At 41.6% G+C, this 20,737-nt stretch overlaps 1 pseudogene across 1 annotated transcript in view; it reads right to left on the bottom strand.

Annotated features, from left to right (window-relative positions):
* The window catches only part of LOC306861820 (solute carrier organic anion transporter family member 1C1-like), an 87,106-nt pseudogene that overhangs the window by 8,747 nt on the left and 57,622 nt on the right, over positions 1 to 20,737 (bottom strand). Inside the window, exons 4-11 of the transcript in view lie at positions 6,400 to 6,532; positions 6,166 to 6,293; positions 5,034 to 5,180; positions 3,168 to 3,398; positions 2,740 to 2,904; positions 2,028 to 2,220; positions 1,639 to 1,784; positions 1,058 to 1,242 (exon numbers count right to left, since the gene is read on the bottom strand). The product of the transcript in view is annotated as a solute carrier organic anion transporter family member 1C1-like (transcript). The remainder of the gene's footprint in view (positions 1 to 1,057; positions 1,243 to 1,638; positions 1,785 to 2,027; positions 2,221 to 2,739; positions 2,905 to 3,167; positions 3,399 to 5,033; positions 5,181 to 6,165; positions 6,294 to 6,399; positions 6,533 to 20,737) is intronic.

Genomic DNA, 20,737 nt, shown 5'->3' with positions numbered 1-20,737 from the left:
TACCTGTTTTGTCATTCCTGTTCACCAAATGTTTTTTAAATAAATAACTTAACAATTTTCTTATTGTCTGCAGTTGATTGCAGTGTTTTAGAATATGGGTGATTCTTTTAATGATGGCTAATATTAAAGTGATACAGTATTTACAATGTACAGTGCGAAACTGTGATTTGCTAGTGATTAACTGTTATCTACTGTTTATAGTACTGTATTGCATACAATACATAAAAACAGTGCTTAACAGTTTTTTGTATGTAAATGCAATTGAAATCACAGTATTTATTTTTTTTCTTCTACAGTAAAACAATCAATACTGTAAATACAACTAAAATCACAGTGTTTAATTGTTTTTTATTTTACAGTGAATACACAAAATACTGTAAATGTAAGTACAGTACCCTTACTGTAAAATGTATTCACAGTTACTTACTGGCAACAATTAGCCAGTAAGTTACTGTAAATACAACTAAAATCACAGTATTTAATTGTTTTTGATTTCACAGTGTATACATAAAATACTGTAAATGGAAGTACAGTACCTTTACTGTAAAACGTATTCACAGTAACTTACTGGCAACAATTAGCCAGTAAGTTACTGTAAATACAACTAAAATCACAGTATTTAATTGTTTTTGATTTCACAGTGTATACATAAAATACTGTAAATGGAAGTACAGTACCTTTACTGTAAAACGTATTCACAGTAACTTACTGGCTAATTGTTGCCAGTAAGTTACTGTAAATTTTACGGTAAATTTTTTACAGTGTATAAGCTGACTCTAAGCAATTTTGCAAGTGCATGTCCACTTATTCTACTTACTCTTTACTTCTGCTGTAATTATTAACTAGTTTCTTATTAGAGTAAGTAGAATAAGTGGACATGTACTTGCAAAGTTACTTATAGTCAGTAAAATTTATGTTGGGGAACCATCAAATACAGTATTATCAAATTTAATAATATAAATAAGAAAATGTGAGAGTACTTGCCTGGGCAAAATTCACTGCCACAATTCTTTCTTAACAAAAGTCTAGTAACTATTCTATCCTGATGGTAACTGACCGTATAATGATCATGTATCCAGGAGTTGTGCCCAGAGAGTTGATGAAGGAGCTGAGGACAGATACCGCCATGTAAGAGGTGAAACTCCGGGTACATTCGGGCCCACGAGGACACTGTCCCAGAAACACAGATCTGCTGCCCTCTACTGGTGAGGGGGTTAACACACAGCTGCAGTTGTGAAAAACCTGCCACCATCAAATATAAATGAGATTATTAATGCAAATTATAGCATGCAACAGATACTTACGGTAATACTTTAGTATAGGGACCAATTCTCACTATTAACTAGTTGCTTATTAGCATGCCTATTATTAACATATTGGCTGTTTATTAGTACTTATAAAGCACATATTCTCCATGACCATATTCTACATCCCTAATCCTACCCAATACCTAAATTTAACAACTACCTTACTAACTATTAATAAGCAACAAATTGTGATTTTTATTAAGGCAAAAGTCGTAGATAATGGTTTGTTGATGGCGAGAATTGGACCTTAAAATGAAGCGTGACCATATTACAATATACCATGTGTGCCTAAGGTTTAGAAAAGTGCTGTTTTAGATAGATCCAATTATACCCTGGTTTTGCCTTGTCCAGTGGAGGTGGTGCATCCTGCCAAACAGGGCGACATGTATGTAATGCCACTGTCATAGCAGACAGGATCCCATTCAGGTGTAGAGCAGGAACAATTCTGGTTACTCATCATGTGATATTTCAGGGGTCCTGAGGAGGAATTCGGAGATTGGTGATTGTTTCCAATTGGAAACACAATGTTCTGGCTAAAAGCCAGTGTTCATTTATAGCAGTGGTTCTCAGTTGTTTTTATTTTTATTTTGTCAAATCCCCCCTTAAGACTAGAAAAGAAACTTGAGAGATTTAAAAGTGAGGAAATGAACAAGATTTCTCTTTATATTATATCCTACATTTCGAGAACTGCTGACTTGCAGAAGTATGCACATACTTTACCCATTGTAGGACACAGTGAGCCCTGCCACGGGCACATTCTCACACTTTGTGCAAAAACGGAGGAGGAGAAGGAAAGCCGTGAAGGAGGTGATGAAGGAGAGCTGAGGCCCTGCCACGACGCTCAACTTGTATCTTTTCATTAACAAACCACCCATGAATATTCCCACAGCGACCACAGGCAGGATCAGGACACCTGCGGGACATGACATGTCTTTACTTTCAATTAATGTCAAACCTGACACACTTCTCTGAGCGTGTTACGCTGTATGGTTGGGTTGTTCTTGGGTTCGGTGTGACAGATGAATTTGCACCAAAATACTATGGTTGAATTTTATGAATGGCCTCTCTCTCTCATCAAAAATGGCCTCTCTCTCTCATCAAAAACAAAAATGTGGTCAATAAGTCAATAAGCCCTTTTTCACAAGAGATAAACTGGGATAACATTGAAATAAAGTTTGTAAGTTTATAAAATAATTGTTGCATAAATGGCAAAAAAATACAAATAAAATAAATGTCGACAAAATTATGGCATTTGTTATTTTGGCATGCATGACTATTTTTTTTATAAATTTATAACTATTAATTTTACATTGACTAATATTACTTTTAGACAAATTCAAAATGGTAGGGTTTGTTTATAAGCACAACTGAAGACACTAAATGAAGACCAGACATTAAATGAAACAAACAACTGCATCAACAGATTTCTTACCAATAAGGAAGTTTGCTCTAGATGCAGACCGGCCAAACTGTTGCTCCATGTATTTGGCTTTGAAGGTCAGCAAGCCGATGAAAGAGTTGAACTTCAAAACAATCCCACACAGCAACAGGAAGTATGCAGGAGTGCACAGGGGTTTTTTCAGGGAAGGCAGGAATCCTTAACATTTACATTACAGAATACAGAGAATGAAGTGAGCTATTTCGTAAAGATTTTGTTGGATGTTAGATTAACTTCAGGCAAAACATACAATCATATTTAAGCCTTATTTAAAAGCTACCTGTGTTACAAATTGGAGTGACTCCTGGTAAAGTATTGCAATTTCTAACACAAATTTGTTAGTTTTAAAAAGTAAAAGGAATGGGAATAGAAAAAAAAGTTCAAACAATAATGGTTTTGTTAAAAAGGTGGAAGGAAGTTGCCTTTTGCTGAGTGTGTGTTTGTGAGGACAGATTGCTCCTTGTTGTCCTGATCCACATTCGTTTTCCTTCCCTTCCTATCCTTGTTTGGATATAGACCTTGGTAGGAACCAAAAAGGAACACCAGTATTAAGTATTATGAAGTATGAAGTATTAAGATAGCAGATGACACAAAGAAGCCCAGCCACCAAGCTCCCACCCAGCTTGCATCCTGTGGAGTGATGGTCTCATTATCTGCAGGAGAAAGAGAAAAAATGCATAAATTATACAGCTTTAATCTACCTCATAGGTCATACCTAGCAAATATCACCACAGGATGTAGAGTAATTTATTGCTGCTAACCGTAAGCTTATCCCTAAAGTATGATAATATTTCAGCGCTGTGATAGTAAGTTTGGAATTCAGAATTCACTGCGTGCATTGGAATTCACTTACAACTTAATTGAATTTTGGTAGGATCATTAACTTTTGGTGTGCCTTATAATAATAATGGTACAATATACTCATTGTACACATATGATATTCATGGCAAAACTTTTGCAAGTTGGCATATGTGGGCAGGTTTGGGGTAGATTTGTCAAAAAATACAATTGCATATAGTATGTAATTACAAGTAGTACATGTCATTATAATGTAAGTACAATGTAACGTGTACGGTGTTATATTTTCAATGTAATAGCACGGTACTTCAAGACAACTAATATAAAGTGGATAGAATAACACAAATGGCACAGTTTCAAATTACCCCATTATTAAACAGTAAAGTCATTAATTAATTCATTCATTTCACATGAATACACACAGTGCTGGTGAAACCAATTAAACTGGATGCTTACCAACACTGACAAATCCAATTTCCACATACAATTTGTTGTTCAGATGCAGGGTCAGAGAGCTCTCAGATTTCATCAAAAATATCTTAATTTGTGTTCCGAAGATGAACGAAGGTTCGGAACCACATGAGGATGAGTATTTAATGACATAATTTTCATTTTTGGGTGAACTAACCCTTCAAGTGGGCTTTAATTTCATTACTAATATATTATATGCAGGTACATTTTTAAATATATTTTTAATATTTGAAATACACTGTAACACAATTAAGCACACATCTTTTCAACAAGGGTTTCAAAGCTCATTAGAAATATTGGAGACTTCATGGTTTTATTCGATTGGCCGTTTGACAGCATCAATAAAAAAAACCTTGCTACGTGTACTGTGTTGGGCTAACCGAGACTTTTCATAGCGCTTGCTTATTAATGCTCTTTTGTTGGTTTTGATTGCTTCTATTGTCCTCATTTGTAAGTCACTTTGGATAAAAGTGTCTGCTAAATGACTACATTTAAATGTAAATGTATTTACTGTATGTATCAACACAATAGGGGAAGTCATGGCCTAATGGTTAGAGAGTCGGACTCGAAATCCAAAGGTTGTGGGTTCGAGTCTCGGGCCGGCAGGGATTGTAGGTGGGGGGAGTGAATGTCCAGCGCTCTCTCCACCCTCAATACCACGACTGAGGTGCCCTTGAGCAAGGCACCGAACCCCCAACTGCTCCCCGGGCGCCGCAGCATAAATGGCTGCCCACTGCTCCGGGTGTGTGTTCACGGTGTGTGTGTGTTCACTGCTGTGTGTGTGCACGTTGGATGGGTTAAACGCAGAGCACAAATTCTGAGTATGGGTCACCATACTTGGCTGTATGTCACTTCACTTTTTTTTCACTTTTAATAGCTGGTATTCAGTTAGAGCTATAAAGTTGAAGTGTCTTTTTTTGTGCTGATGTAAATTAAACTATATGCTGTAATTCACTAGAGTTTCTGACTTAGAGGTCCTAGAGTCTAGATGATTAAAAAGGTATCCAAATTTGACTTACAAATGTAAAATGCTGAGATTTCTGCTTTTGCAAAGTCATCAATATAAGATATGCCAGGAGGTGTGACTGGTGTCTCTCCGATTCCTCTTAGAGCATTACCCAAAAACACATAGATCCACATACTAGATTCAGGGTCCTTCACACAATCTAGGGTTAAAGTGGCAGAATTAATGTCTATGAAGAACTTAGAACTTTCAGTATGCATTTTTGATTATCTTGGCCAACTCTGTTTTGAAAGCTCTTTGAAAGATGCTGTGAGTATTAAGTGCACACTGATGTTTAAAGTCGGCATGAAATCAAAATGGAAAATTCTTATTTTTTTAATGGAATACTGTAGTGTTTATTATAAATAATTTATCTGTGCTTTTTATCATGTGGCTTTGTAATATTTAATCAAAAATGTTAACCAACCCTCCCCCTAAAAATAACTCCTCTACTCTTCCGGTCAGGAGCGATGGCGCAAGGACGGAACTAATGACGTAAGGGGTAAACGCTGGGATAAACAACAGGGGAGAAGCTGAAGCTGATGCTTCACTTTATAGAAATGAATGCATTGACCAGTGCTGATGTGAGCCATGGGGGAGTACACTACCCTTAAAAGCTGAAAGGATATTAGGATATTACAACAACATTACTCTTAGGACATCGCAAACTATTTAACTATTTTTAACGAATATGACTTAACCTGATGGAGGACGCGCTTAGTCATTCAGGCAGTCTCTCTCTCTCTCTCTCTCTCTCTCTCGCTGTTAGGCATGTTTTGTACAGTTGATCATCCTCGTCACCGTCATGAAAATAAAAAATAAAATTTTCTATATAAAAATTTTTTATCTTTCCTAAATAAAAAATAAAATCTTCATGTTAGGGTGTCGGCGGCGAATCCAGTGGAGAGAAATCCCCCACAACTAACTGCAAACTGGCATTCAGATCTGCCTCCATTTTGTTAGCAACGCCCCAACTTCCAATGATCCAATCAATTCTCAAAGGACGAAATCAAGTCCGGCCCTCTCATTTCAGATGACGTTTCACTCGGATAGACGTCACAGTAGAGAAAAAAAGACAATCACTACTTCTGTTTCATGCCGACTTTAACACTTGTTCAAATCCTGAAAGCTAAATGTGGAGTAGTTACCTGTTCCAATGTTATTAGAAGGCTGAATTTGCACATTTGAGTAATAGTTTGAAACCATGGGATACTGACAAGGAGATATACTGACAGTCTTGTTTAGAGAGCCTTGTATTACTGTGTCATACTTGTACCTGAAGGAGTATAACCAATACAGAGAGAGAAAGAAACATGAGCAGCTTTGTAACAAACGAGAAACTATGCTAAATGTGGAGAGATAATATGCATATATGAACCTCCTGCCCAATGAAAAAGTGTGGCAGCCCCGTAACAGCAGAGCCAATGGCCATGAGGAAACAACCCATCCCTATGAGTCGCGGCCTGTGTAGTCTTGCCCCAAAATGACTAATCACTGCCAGAAAGAGCCAGTTACCTACAGAAAATTATTCAGAGAATTAAGTCAATTAGGAAATGAAAACAGTCGAAACACGCAAACATGCATATATGTTGACATGGAACAGACAAACCACGGTCCATTCCCTGATCATTCATTGCAACCCAGGCTCACTGGAAAAATCATGTCTGTGGCGACATTTCCATTTTAGCTGGCTTCTGCAAGTTTGGAGCTCTTTTATCTTTACTCGTGTTTCACAGGACTCGTACCAGAGTGCTCTGCATTGCAAGTACTAAGCTGTATTTGGTGATTGGCTTCTGTAATGATAATTTATGAGAAAAGGGATAAGAGTTTGTGTTTTTGTTCCGCCTCTAGTGTTATTTTCAGTAGGAAACTACAGCAAATTGTATTGTATATACATAGGGACATTTTTTGGAGTTTTGCAAAATATAGGTAGTGGCATATTCTTCTAATGAGCCTATGTTGGTAATTTGGACAAAACTTAATGTACAAAAAAGATGCTCTAGTCAGACTGCTCAAATGTAAAGCAATATTAAAAACGTTAAAATATTTGGTAGGTTTTATTCAGGAGTAGTGGAGTCCATGTGGCACAAGTATGGCCAAGAAGAAGTGGATCTGCCCACCCACTGTCCCCTCTGTTTCTCCCCCAGACATTCAACCCTGTTAGGGCTATATACCATGGTGCAGGCATGGCCGAGGCTACATCTGTATGACTTTTCCTTGATTGCTTTGCTCTTGGGAGTTCTAACGAGGGTTTATCAGGATGGAGTATGCCTGCTGATAGTAGCTAAGTTTTTGGCCAGACGGGTTTAATTTGCCGATCTAGTGTCTCTCCTGAAAGGCTTTCCTTGGGAAATTACAACCAGGAGGGACCCCCTGTCCCAGACCTGGGGGTCATTCTTTCAACTCCAACCAGAGATATGCAAAGTCTGGGTCTAGCCCCTGAGGGGTACCAGCTCATTCATTCCGGTCTCTCGACTGAGGTCGTTGACACCAGTCCACCAGGAGATAGTATGCTAGGAATGTCCTGGAGTGCTGCTTGACCTGCAGAGTTTAGCTCCAAGCCTAATCAAACACCGGATCAAGCTAATCAGTGTCTTCAGGATTACTTACACTACAGGCAGGTGAGTTTTTTAAGGGTTGGAGCTAAACTGTGCAGGAGTCAGTTGCTTGGTTTGTTCAGTACTGGAATTCCTACAAGAGCATCTCTCAGCAGGGCTGACCCCTGCTACCCTGCAGGGGTGTAAAGAGTACCTCAAAACCATACTTGAGTAAAAGTACAGATACCTTACAGTGAAAGTTACTCCACTACAATGTAGTGCCTAGTAGACCAGGACACACACACAAAATAATTTCAAGACAGCACATTCCTTAGCAGGAGTTAAGACTTCCACTCCCAGCATCTGCATTTGACTGGCTGGCTGATTTCCTGCCCTAAATCTCCTTATCTCAGGAGACCTCTAAAAACCAGGATAAATTTGAGGGAGCATCTGGACATATTCCAGAACAGGACTTTACTGTGGCTTTCTTATCACTTAAACATAATTCAACCAGAAACAGGACAAATACCTCTGGATCTGGACACGACCTCCTGACTGCTTAACATGTAATTGTCAGTCCTGTATCTTGTTTTCCCCTCCTCTCGTGTCCATATTTGGCCTTCCTGTTCCTGTCCTCGTTCCCTGTCCATTAGTTAATTAGTCCCCAGCCCTGTTTTTAATTACTCCGCACCTGTTTCTGTTCTTCCTCGTTAATTTCCCAGTGTTCTTAAACACTGTGTTTCCCTGCCTCTGTGTCCAGTCTGATCGTCAAACCCCTGTCTTCAGTTGCTGTCTCCACGGTTCCTGTGAGTTCGAAGTTTGCCTAATTAAAGTCTGTGTTCAAGAGAAGTTCCTTGCCTCTGCTTTTCCCTGCTCCCAGAGTGAGCGTGACAGAAGACTGGACCGAAAATATGACTAAGGCTGAAGACAGGCTTTGGTGTCTGCGGCAGGATGGTCGGGAGTTGGTAAGGTATGTTGAGGAGTTTCTTGATATTTCCAACGAGGTGAGCTGGACTGAGCTGGACCGCCTCGCTCGGTGTGTGTTTTCGGTTGGACAAAGATGTCATCAGCTGCGATCTCCCCACGTCCAGTTTTTCCTTGATCGAGCTGATTAATCATGTCCTCGAGATTAATAACATCAATCTCGAGGTCGGGGTTTGCCCGGCCGATCGTTGTCCAACCCAACCCGAGAACCACCAGGTCTCACCAGCTCACCCCTCGCCAGGACCGTCTGCATGCCCAGCCAAACCTTCCGACCACCCAACTCTTTCCAGCACCGCTGCTGTCCTCAGCCCAGAGCACCCCTTCAAACCCGCGCTTCAAGTGTGCCCTCCTGTACCTGCTCCTCGCAAGTGCTCTCCTGCGTCTCCGCTGGTCCCGTCCAGCTCTCCTGCGTCTCCGCTGGTCCCGTCCAGCTCTCCTTCGTCTCCGCTGGTTCCGTCCAGCTCCGCGCTTCCAGAGCGCCCCCAAGTGTCTGCGCTTCCAGAGCGCCCCCAATTGTTGGCTCCACGCATGTGCCCTCCTGCATCTCCGCTGGTTCCGTCAGAGTCCGCGCAGCCAGAGCGCCCAACAGAGTCCGCGCAGCCAGAGCTCCCCACAGAGCCCGCTCCCCGAGAACCCCCACAGAGCCCGCTCCTCAGTGGCTCCCAGGGGGGAACGTCGCCAAGAAAATTTTTTGGGGGGGGCTATAGGGTCACGGCCGATGTGGCCGGTCTGAGGGCCAAGGCCACACGACCCAAAAAGAAAAGGCCATGGCCTCCCGAGTACCCAGTCCCGCCATGGCCTCCTGAGTGTCCTGGGGGCGTAATGTCAGTCCTGTCTCTTGTTTTCCCCTCCTCTCGTGTTCATATTTGGCCTTCCTGTTCCTGTCCTCGTTTCCCTGTCCATTAGTTAATTAGTCCCCAGCCCTGTGTTTAATTACTCCGCACCTGTTTCTGTTCATCCTCGTTAATTTCCCAGTGTTCTTAAACCCTGTGTTTCCCTGCCTCTGTGTCCAGTCTGATCGTCAAACCCCTGTCTTCAGTTGCTGTCTCCACGTTTCCTGTGAGTTCGAAGTTTGCCTAATTAAAGTATGTGTTCAAGAGAAGTTCCTTGCCTCTGCCTTTCCCTGCTCCCAGACTGAGCGTGACAGTAATTCAATGATTGTATCAACCAGGAGAGACGGTTTTACAACTGACCTCCGAGCTAAGAAAAACACCAGATCTCCACAAGAATGACATTCCCACGACCTCCCGTTTCTCCCCAGCAGAGAAACGCGCCTTTTCTTCTTATTGGCAAAACAAAGAAGATCGGACCTTTATGGGTGTTCTGAAAGACATAATAATTGTTGCTGCTACCGAAATTATATATTGAGGTTGTGTCTTTATTTTATGTCTTTCATATTCTTGATGTGATTATTTAGAAGGTACCATGTTAATTGATGCATTAACCCATGTAGTATATAAAATTAAGGTATGTACTTTGTGTATACTAAATACCTGTTGTTTGATTTTGAATGAAAGCTAGTTGCGTCACCAATAATTTGGTGTGGATGAAAGTTGACTTTTCTCATCATAATGTATGATTAAAACACTTATAGGAATCTGCTAGGATATGTTCTTCATTTTTTGAAATAACTCAGCATTAAAGACAGACGCCCAGCTTTGCTTAGTGGCTTGCTGCTTGCTCGCGCGCTGTTTGAAACTTCAGCTCCTCATCTGATCGTGCTGTTAAGCGCTCTCAGCCATATACCATCTGGCGAGGATCAACACATGCCTTCGAAGTTCTGACCAAAGAAACTTTAACACCTGAAGCCAAAAGAACTCTAAATAGACTTCCTAAGAGCGTCATCACATCACAGAGAAACCAACCAATCGCAAGAGGTCATCCCCAGTGACATCACGCAATAGCGATTTCAGCAGCCAATCCGCACCCGGGGGTTCCCTCAACCAGGAAAGGAACGAAACAATTCAGAGCAAGTAATCAAATAATTCTTCATAATTCTGCTGGAAACTGGGTGCATTCATCTTTAAGAGTAAAGATAGTAAAGTTCCTTGCTTGTGACTCCCTCAGGTTGAAGTTAGAACATTCTTGGAAACGAGCATTAGAACCTTAAACTCTCTTCAAATCAAAACAATTCATTGCCTGCAGCGTGTGTATGTGTGTTTGTGTGTGTACGTATTCTGTTTTGTGTTATTTTAGCTTATAGTGTTGTAGAGTAGCAAATAAACTTTGATTTATTAAGAAATCTTTGTCTGGTGCTATGTGATTTTCAAGCCTTAAACTATTTGCCAAAGATCGCGTTACCTATGCTAAAATTACCTATCCTAAAAAATTACCCAATCAATTTGGTATTACTGTGGCCACGGGAATAATCTAAATTGTTAAAACATACTGTTTTTAATGCTTGCTGGACAAGTCGTTCATGAGGTATCGTTAATAAGATATAAGTTGGACATTTTGATTAATATCCATTAATCATACGAATATGAAATCGATATGACTCGATTTCCAGAAACTAAAATTAAATTAATAGTTCTAAAATTACTACAAGTTACAAGTCACCAACTTGGGTAAACGTTTTAGAGTATCTGATTTTAACAGTTCTTAAGTATTTTACTTATACTAAATATAGGCTCAAAGATGCACTGGTCAAAGAGACATGCCAGTCAAAAACTGTAATGTTGTGGAGAAGCTAGGGGAAACAGGCAGAGGCAAGGATCTAGGGCTGTAGTACTCGAGTCCAGCCTCGAGACATTTTTCTATCGTCTCGGACTCGTTGGTGTTTGCACTCGGACTTGTCTCGGACTTGGTTATTGGACTCGCCAAATGTTCTCGTTGGTCTCGACCGAGTCCAGCATTATGCTTTTTTTCTCCTTCAAAACAAAACCACATTCGCATGTCGCGCCTAAAAACGCATGGAAAAAGCTAGGCGCACGGCTTTCTCCTCCTTTCCATAGCACTTTGTTGCCTGCGCTCTATGCTTGCGCTCCTGTGGCGTCTGCCTTTGCTAAGCAACCATGACCTGCGCTCTCCATGAAGACGCGGCGGTTTCAGCAAAGGATTAATGGATTTCCAGCACTAAAAATCCCTTGCAGTAGCTCTGCAACTAAATTTATTTAAAAAAGGCTATCCTTGTACAGCTATGATCAGCTGTCTCTCCATCTTGGCTTAGATTTCAATTTTGTTATGGGAAAGCATGAAGCTGATTGGCTGGTTCTTGTCACATGACCCACGGTGCACTTGCTGGTTCTGAAAAGTTTAGATGTTTCTAATTTAATTTTCTATCTGTTAGATTGTGTTTTATTAACGCCAACACCTACCCCAGCCCTAAACTTACTCTTTACAATAATGAAATAATAATTATTGTTGTACAGTGTGACAAAAATTACGCTGTATTTATGTGCGCATGCCCAGTAGCGCCAAACGTATCCCTTATAGCCTTGACTCATCTGAACGCCTTTGATTGGCCATTGCATTAATAAACTCAATCGAATCGTATGTTGTAACGCTCACCGCTGTTAAAAAAAAAAGTTTTTTTGTTGGCCCTAATATGCACAGTTAATTATTCATTTACTTATTAAATAATCATCATTGCAAAAAAAAAAAAAAAAAAACTCCACTGTTATCACACATCGCAGAAGTTCCTCATTTCGTGCAGGACTATTATTACAAAGGCAAAATCAATGCAAATCAGTGGATATGTCTATGTTATACACAAAGACTGAAAATGTGAAGTTGTACTTCAACTTGTGTGAAATTGCTATACAGCAAAAAACCCAGAGTGAAATTAACTCTCCTGGGAGTACATGTGAGACCACACTCAAGAGTGTGAAATAAGAGTGTTAAATTAACACTGAAGCAGAGTGAAAGTTCATGAGGTAATTAAGAGATTCATTGAGTGGTGATTGACCATTATTTAAGACACCTGATGTTAACGAGCAGAATCACCAAAGAAGAAAATCACAATTTCTGTGTCACTATTATAGTGGTCAGCGTTTACTTTAGTTGGGCTCTTGACCCTTATATTTTTGAAGCTAGGTTTTGTTTGGCTGCCATAACTGAATGACAACAGAGAGACAAACAAAAAGAAAACAGGGGTCATGTGATGTTGGTAATGTTTTTACATAACGATCATTTGAGCTATATCGCCAAACTCATATAGAACCTAAAACAGTCAGATTTACCTTGTTGATTAGTCAAATCCTGTTATTCTACAGTATTCAATAATTAAAAAAGTTCCTTAAAAGTTGTTCTAATAATTAAAAGAAAAAATAATCTTATTTTAGACACACACAGATATCAAGAATCAGTGTATGAATCTCAACAACGGTGACAAACAGCATAAATAGATTAACTCTAAACATTAGAAAACAAGCTACTAAAAGTCACATAAAAATAATAATAATAGTAAGAATAAAGGAAATTACTAAGAATTCTGCTAATCATTTATTCACACCGCAATGCATCATGGGAGCCATGGATGAAATTGATTGGTGGCACCCAGAATGCACTGCAACATGCTTTTTTTGATTGTCACCGTTGTTGAGGTTTACAGGTTGATTCTTGATGTTTGTGTATCTAAAGAAGAGACTCTTTTCAAAGATTTTCGAACAAACAACTTTAAGAAATCCCTCGGCTTGTACTGAAAATGCTGGTAACCCTATGCTAATGAATCACAAGACTGCTATAATCAACAATGATCTAAATCAGAGATTTGGCTCTAAAGGTGTTCAGTGATTTAGGAAAAACAATACACACACGTTTGTGTAATATATACTTTTTCTCTTTTCTTGTTTGTCTATCTGTTATAATTCTGTAATTACAGCAAGGCAAAATCTAACTTTAAAAATATAAGGGTCAAGAGCCCAACTAAAGTAAACGCTGACCACTATAATGGTGACACAGAAATAGTGATTTTCATCTTTGGTGATTCTGCTCATTAACATCAGGTGTCTTAAATAATGGTCAATCACCTCTCAATGAATCTCTTAATTACCTCATTAACTTTAACTCTGCATCAGTCTTAATTTAACACTCTTAGGCCCTTCCACACGAAGACGGGTTTCTCTGTATACGCATACATTTTTTACCGTATAGGCGTTTCGTCCACACGAAACCGGCGTTTTCGAAGAGTGAAACCGATCATTTTTGAAACCGGGTCCCAGGGTGGATAAATTTGAAAACGCCGGTTTCATGTTTTCGTGTGGACGGCAAATCCGTATATTTTCTGAAACGATGACGTCATCAGCCCACGTCTTGCCCCTAATCAGACACCGCTACGTCACATAACAGCGACAACAACAACAACAATGTCAGACTACGTGCCTGTGTTCGTGCTGCAGAACCTACTGAGCTCATTAGTTTAATTAAAGCAAAATCTTCTGCTTTGTGTGTTAGTTTATATTCAGCGGTTTACGCACATGGTCCAAGTCTTCTGTTTTTTTGTGTATCTCTGTGGCAGAATTACAGCGCCACATATTGGTCTGGCATGTGTACTACATCGTTTTCAGTCGGTTTCAGTGATTCCGTGTGGACGCAGATATTTCCTGAGACGACTCCGTGTTTACAGAATTTGAGGCAAAAAAAAAGATCGGATACGGAGAAACCCGTCTTCGTGTGTACGTAGCCTTATTTTAACACTTTCACACTATTGAGTGTGGTCTCACATGTACTCCCAGGAGAGTTAAGCCGGGCTCACACTGTGCGATTTTTAATAGTCTTTTGCGATTGTTGCTTGTCACACTGTACGAACATGATCCCCATGTCAGACTGTAGAAACTCAGTTGTCTTAATGTCAGACTGTACGACAGTCAAGACACCCAAAAAACGGACGTACTCAAGAAGACTTGTCCGGAGTTTTACGTCATCAATACGTGACCTGCGTTCTCTCGCTATAATGGCTAGAAAACAACAGCAACGTTTAGCGTTAGTTTTATTAATTACATGCCTTGTTGTTAAAAAAAAACTAAAAAGACGCCGTGTGTGGAGCAAGTCATGGCTGGGCAAAAGAGGACTTTATGGACTTCCAGTTCTACAGAGCGAACTTGAGGTAATTTTATTATTTGAGTTTAAACATCCTGCCCCTTAATAAATAAACTTTAAGTCATCTTTACTTTGTACATATATTGTTTTTACAAATAACGAAGTTTAAGTTTGAAGTTGTCGTGCTAATTGCGTCATCAAGTTCAGTGCTCCTATTGGTTCTTGTTTTGACGGTCGTCGTAGGAGATGTCACACTGCAGGAAAGTGTCTGAAATCTTCTGACACTGCCAGAATTTAATCGGAAAAAATTGATCGCAACGGCCATTAATCGGCTGTCGGTGAACATGTCAAACCAGCGATCTAGACAACCGATTTTAGCCTAGGATTATAGGAATCTTTTAGGATTTTAGGATTTTCAAAATTAGTCTCAGACGACCAAATCGTGGCCAAAATCGCACAGTGTGAGCCGGGCTTTAATTTCACCCTGGATTTTTTGCTGTGTACCTAAAGTAAATAAAATGTAAATAAAGTATATAAAAATTATTTTATCCTACAGCTCCAAACTTGGTCCTAGAGGGCCGGTGTTCTGCAGAGTTTAGCTCCAACCCTAATTAAACACACTTGAATCAGCTAATCAAGCTCTTACTAGCCAGTTGGAGGTAAAGTCTGATTGGCTCTCCAGGATCTAGTTTGAAGACCCCTGTCCTACAGAGTTGTTACTTTGCACATGCTTTTTGATCATTACAAATAATAATGAAAAATTATTTTCTTAGAATAGAAGATATGCTCTCTCTCGCATCACATACATTATCATTAATTGAGTATGTGGTCTTGAAGAGGATCCTTTTTTTCTCTCATTTGGACTCGGTCTTGACTTGGACTCAAAATTTTTCGACTTGGACTTGAGCCTCTTTGGACTCGGTCTTGACTCGGTCTCGGCTAGTCCTGGTCTTGGACTTGACAAAGCTGGACTTGACAAAGGATCTGTGTGTAGGGATTTCATGGAAAAACTAGAACAAATAACAAGCCAAAAACCAAAGCGAACAAAGAACAGAATGACTGGCAAACAGACAACCATTACATTCAACAGATTCTACAGAGCACTGAAAGTATAGTACTTTCAGTGCTCTGTAGTTGGCAATATCACATCTTTTGTAGCAGAAATAAACTGCTGCAGAAAAGCTTGGTGCCATGCAAAATGTATGTGTAACTGCAACACTCTTTTCAAATGTAGTGGAGTAAAGAGTACAGATTCTCATTTAAAAATGTAGTGAAGTAGAGAGTAAAAGTTGCTAAAACTCAGCAGTAATGCTGAGTAATGCTTTGATACTAAGCAAAACTCCAAAGTATCCCAAAAGATACGCAAGTACAGTAATTAGTTACACTTACTCCAATACTTTACACCTTTGCTACCCTGAAGGTTTACATGTATCCTGTTTGGAAGTCAATGGAAGTCAAGCTCCAGTGAGAAGTGACAAATGTGGAAGCATAGAGGAGAGAGCAAAGTTTTAAGATAAGTTTTAAATAAGCATATTTTATTTTTATGTACAAGCACTTTTATTTTTTATTATGGATGGATGCACTTTATTTTGCTTCTAAATCTCGACCACCATTCACTGCCTTTATAAAGCTTGGAAGAGTTGGCACATTTTTAAATATAACTCCTATTGTATTCGTGTGAAAGAAGAAAGTCATATACACTTAGGATGGCTTGAGGGTGAGTAAATCATGGGGTAATTTTCATTCTTGGGCAAACTATGTCACGGTTCACTCATTCATTGTTTCCTCCTTGTCCCGAGTATTGTCATGTGTGTGCGTGTAGTACGTGTGTGGGCGTGGCCGAGCCATCACCATTCACTACATTCAGCTGAGCCTCGTTAGCAGCACCAGCTGCAGCTCCTTAACTCACCCATAAATACTCACCAGTTTCTCCTCTCCTTTGTCAGATCGTTGTGGATGTCTTCATGCGTTGTTTCAGTTCCTGTTTCTACTCGTCCGGTTTGCTGTTGATGTCTAAGTCCGTCCTGTGTCAGTGTGCTGTGTACGTTTGTTCCTGTATGGATTCCACGCTTCACCACGGATACTTTTCACCACCCTCCTGCCGTGTAGTCCATCCAGTTCCTGCGTCACCTGCCATCATTCCACTCCTGCACCTGTATAATCTGTTTTGGACAATAAATCTGACTTTCACCTGCAACTTGCTTCCTCTTCTCTGTTCGCCATGACAGAACGATCTGACCTTCCCATGGAAGCAGCGGGTGCCTCAGCCATGTCACTGGAGGTTTTAATCTCTCAGAGCATTGACCGCATGAACTCTCAAGAGGCGAGCCTGAATAACACGGGCCGTGCTATTCAGGCTCTGGTGACGCAGGTATCCGAGCTCACCCAACAACTCCAACAGCTACGAGTCCCCACTGCACCACCCACGCCGCCAGTTTCCCCCAGTCCACCTGAACTCCCCTTCCAGCCGGAACCTCGGCTGCCCGTTCCCGAGCCGTATGGAGGAGAACCTAAGTATTGCAGGGCATTTTTGACACGATGCTCAATGCACTTTGCCCTGCAACCCAGGACCTTCGGCTCGGAACAGAGCAAGGTGGCCTTCGTCCTGACCCTGCTGACTGGAAGGGCGGCACTATGGGGAACAGCGGTGTGGGAGAACCAGGATCCATGCTGCACCTCGTTCCTGACATTATCCGAAGAAATGAAGCGGGTTTTCGATCGGGCCGTCGCTGGAACGAGGAGGCGCAGTGGGACATGTTCCTGCATGGGCTGGCTGACCACGTCCAGAAGGAGATCTACGTCCTGGACCTCCCCACCACACTCAACAGACTCATAGACTTGGCCCTCAGGGTGGACGCACGGCTCGCTAGAGCTGAGCGACGCGTTCCGGCCAGCCGAGTCCCTGGTGGGTCTGAGAGTCGCCGTGTCAACGACGTGGACGTGGTCAGTCCCACCTACGATCCCGAACCCATGCAGGTAGGGTGGGCTCGGCTTTCCCGGGAGGAGAAGGAGAGGCGGAGATCCCAGGGCCTCTGCCTGTATTGCGGAGGGGCAGGACATCTGCTCAATAGATGCCCGGTAAAAGACCAAGCCCGATAGTAAATATGAGGCTACTATCGGGTGGGATCTCCGCAGAGAAGACCTCAACTACATCATCGACCCTCCTCCCGGTAAGACTGAGATGGGCTACACGTTCACTCACCTGTCAGGCTTCTGGATTCCGGGGCAGAGGGTAACTTTCTGGACTTTTCATTTGCGCACAAATTTCAGATCCCCATCAAACCCCTTACGCACAAGATCTCCGTCCATGCCCTTAACGGCCACAAGTTACCTCCCATTGCCTTCACCACTGACCCCGTCATTCTCACCACGTCCGGCAAAAAAGTGCACTGAAGATGTGACAGTGACAGCCACCAAGACCATCACCACACGTGCAAACCAGAAGCCATGGATGACAGCAGAGGTTTGTGGGCTGCTAAAGACCAGAGATGAAGCATTCAAATCAGGAGATAAAGCAGCCCTCAAAACAGCAAGAGCCAATCTGTCCTGTGGCATTAAAAATGCAAAACGGTCATATGCTCAAAAAATCAACAATCACTTCACAGACAGCAGAGACACACGGAGCCTGTGGCAAGCCATTCAGACCATCACTGACTACAAGCCCCCACCACAGGCCTGTGATGATGACACATCCCTCCCCGATGAACCACTTTTATTCACGGTTTGAAATGCAGAATGACACACCTGCACAAAAACTGCCCACACCTCCCAACGACCGGGCGCTCTGTCTGTCTCCAGCCGATGTAAGGAAGACCCTATCTAGGATTAACCCACGCAAGGCTGTGGGTCCTGACAACATACCTGGCCTTGTTCTGAGAGACTGTGCTGCACAGTTGACAGATGTGCTTACAGATATCTTTAACACCTCGCTGAGCCAGGCAGTTGTCCCCACATGTCTAAAATCCATAACAATCATACCGGTACCAAAGAAATCACCTGTGTCCTGTCTAAATGACTACCGTCCCATAGCACTGACTCCAATCACGATGAAGTGCTTTGAGAGGGTAGTCATGCACAACATCAAAGCCAGCCTCCCCAACACACTCGACCCGCTCTGGTTTGCATACCGTTCAACCCGCTCTACGGACGATGCAATTTCCTCCACCCTCCACCTGGCTCTTACCCACCTAGAAAATAAAGACTCCTATGTTAGAATGCTGTTCATTGACTTCAGCTCAGCATTCAACACAATAATCCCACAACAGCTCATAAATAAATTAACCTGCTGGGCCTTAACAATTCCCTGTGTAATTGGATCCTGGACTTTCTAACCGGAAGACCTCAGTCAGTCCGTGTTGGCCACAACACCTTGAGCACTACCACACTGAGCACAGTTGCCCCACAAGGCTGTGTGCCCAGCCCGCTGCTCTTTACGCTGCTGACCCACGACTGCACTGCCAAGTTCCGCTCCAACCACATCATCAAGTTTGCTGATGACACAACAGTGGTAGGTCTCATCAGCAACAACGATGAAACGTACTACAGAGAGGAAGTGGCACAGCTGGCTGAATGGTGTGCCACTAACAATCTGTCCCTCAATGTGGGGAAGACAAAGGAGGTTGTGATGGACTTCAGGAGAAACTCCATTGACCACCCCCCACTGACCATCGACAGCTTGACTGTGGAGAGAGTCAGCAGCACTAAATTCCTGGGGGTGCATATCACAGAGGATCTCACCTGGACCACCAACACCATGTCACTCTCCAAAAAGGCACAACAGCGCCTACACTTTCTCTGCCGGCTGAAAAGAGCAAGTCTCCCTCCTCCCATCCTCACCACATTCTACATGGGCACCATTGAGAGTGTGCTGACCAGCTGCATCACTGTCTGGTACGGGAACTGCAGTGCTGCTGACCGCAAGACACTCCAGCGGACAGTGAACACAGCAGCAAAGATCATCGGTGTCCCTCTCCCCTCCATCCTGGATATTTTCCTTACACGATGCTCCAGCAAAACCAACAGCATCCTGAAGGACTCCACCCATCCCTCCCACAGTCTCTTCCAGCTCCTACCATCAGGAAGACGGTACCGGAGTATCAGAGCCCGCTCCGCCAGATTGCTCAACAGCTTTTTCCCCCAGGCTGTGAGAGCCCTGAACTCAAACCACCCCGCCCCCTCTGAAACCCCATGCAAACCCCTACCCCCTGAAACATGGACCACCCCCCACCCCAAACCTTACCACACCAAAGAAAAAACTGTATGGAACTTTTTTGTGCAATTCGAAGTGTGCTACACACAGGTGAGTGGGCCTGTACAAACCACCTGTAGTAACACACTCTCCTCTACGTGCACTAGACACTTTACACACACTGCTGCGTGTACACAATCCCACAAAAGACTCAGCAATGTGTGTATGTTTACATGCTCAGGCACTACAAATCATCCTGCACTGTCCCCCAACCAGATGCTTGATTCAAAATGTTTCTTTTTGCACATGTACAGTATTTATGTGAAGCATTCGTATAGTTTGTATTTTCTATCCTTTATTTTTTTTTTTAGTTTGTATAGGGTAAATATTTATATATAGTATACGTATAGTTAAAATCTGTCAGTAGGTTAGTTGTGTATAGGTTTATAGTTTATAGGTGTATAGGTTTATAGTGTTTTTTATAGGTTTATAGGTTTAAAGGTTTATTTTATAAAAATAAAGTTTTACTTCATTGTTGTATGTCTGTATTTATGTAGCACCGTGGTCCTGCGAGGCACGACATTTCGTTCCACTGTATGTCCCCACTTGTAGCGGAATGACAATAAAGCTCAACTTGACTTGAAAAGCTCTGCACATTTCTATTACAACAATGTGCCAGCTCAACATAACTTGATATTTTAAAAAAAAAATAGGGGGTACCATTGGAAGTTTTGAATCACTCGGTGCCCTATATAAATAATAGTTGTTAATTAACAAAATATACCACAATATAGCTGGAAATAAACAAAAAGTGTACTCTAAAGATTCTTTTTTTTTCTTCTTCTTTTTTTTGTCTGTTTTAGATTTCCATCTGGATCAACTCAGTTTAAATAAATTAAGATAATTAATAGAGAGTGTATTATAAATTACTATATATTCAAGGTTCACTGAAAGTGTTACTAGGAAGCTTTTTAATACTTCATTAAAACATTCTAAACACACTTGATTTTTGGATTTTGCTCCAAAGCAGCA

Source organism: Barbus barbus (genome assembly GCF_936440315.1).
Source record: "Barbus barbus genome assembly, chromosome: 42".
NCBI lineage: Eukaryota > Metazoa > Chordata > Actinopteri > Cypriniformes > Cyprinidae > Barbus > Barbus barbus.
The sequence above is the reverse complement of the archived record's forward strand: the minus strand, read 5'-3'. Positions and strand labels throughout refer to the sequence as shown.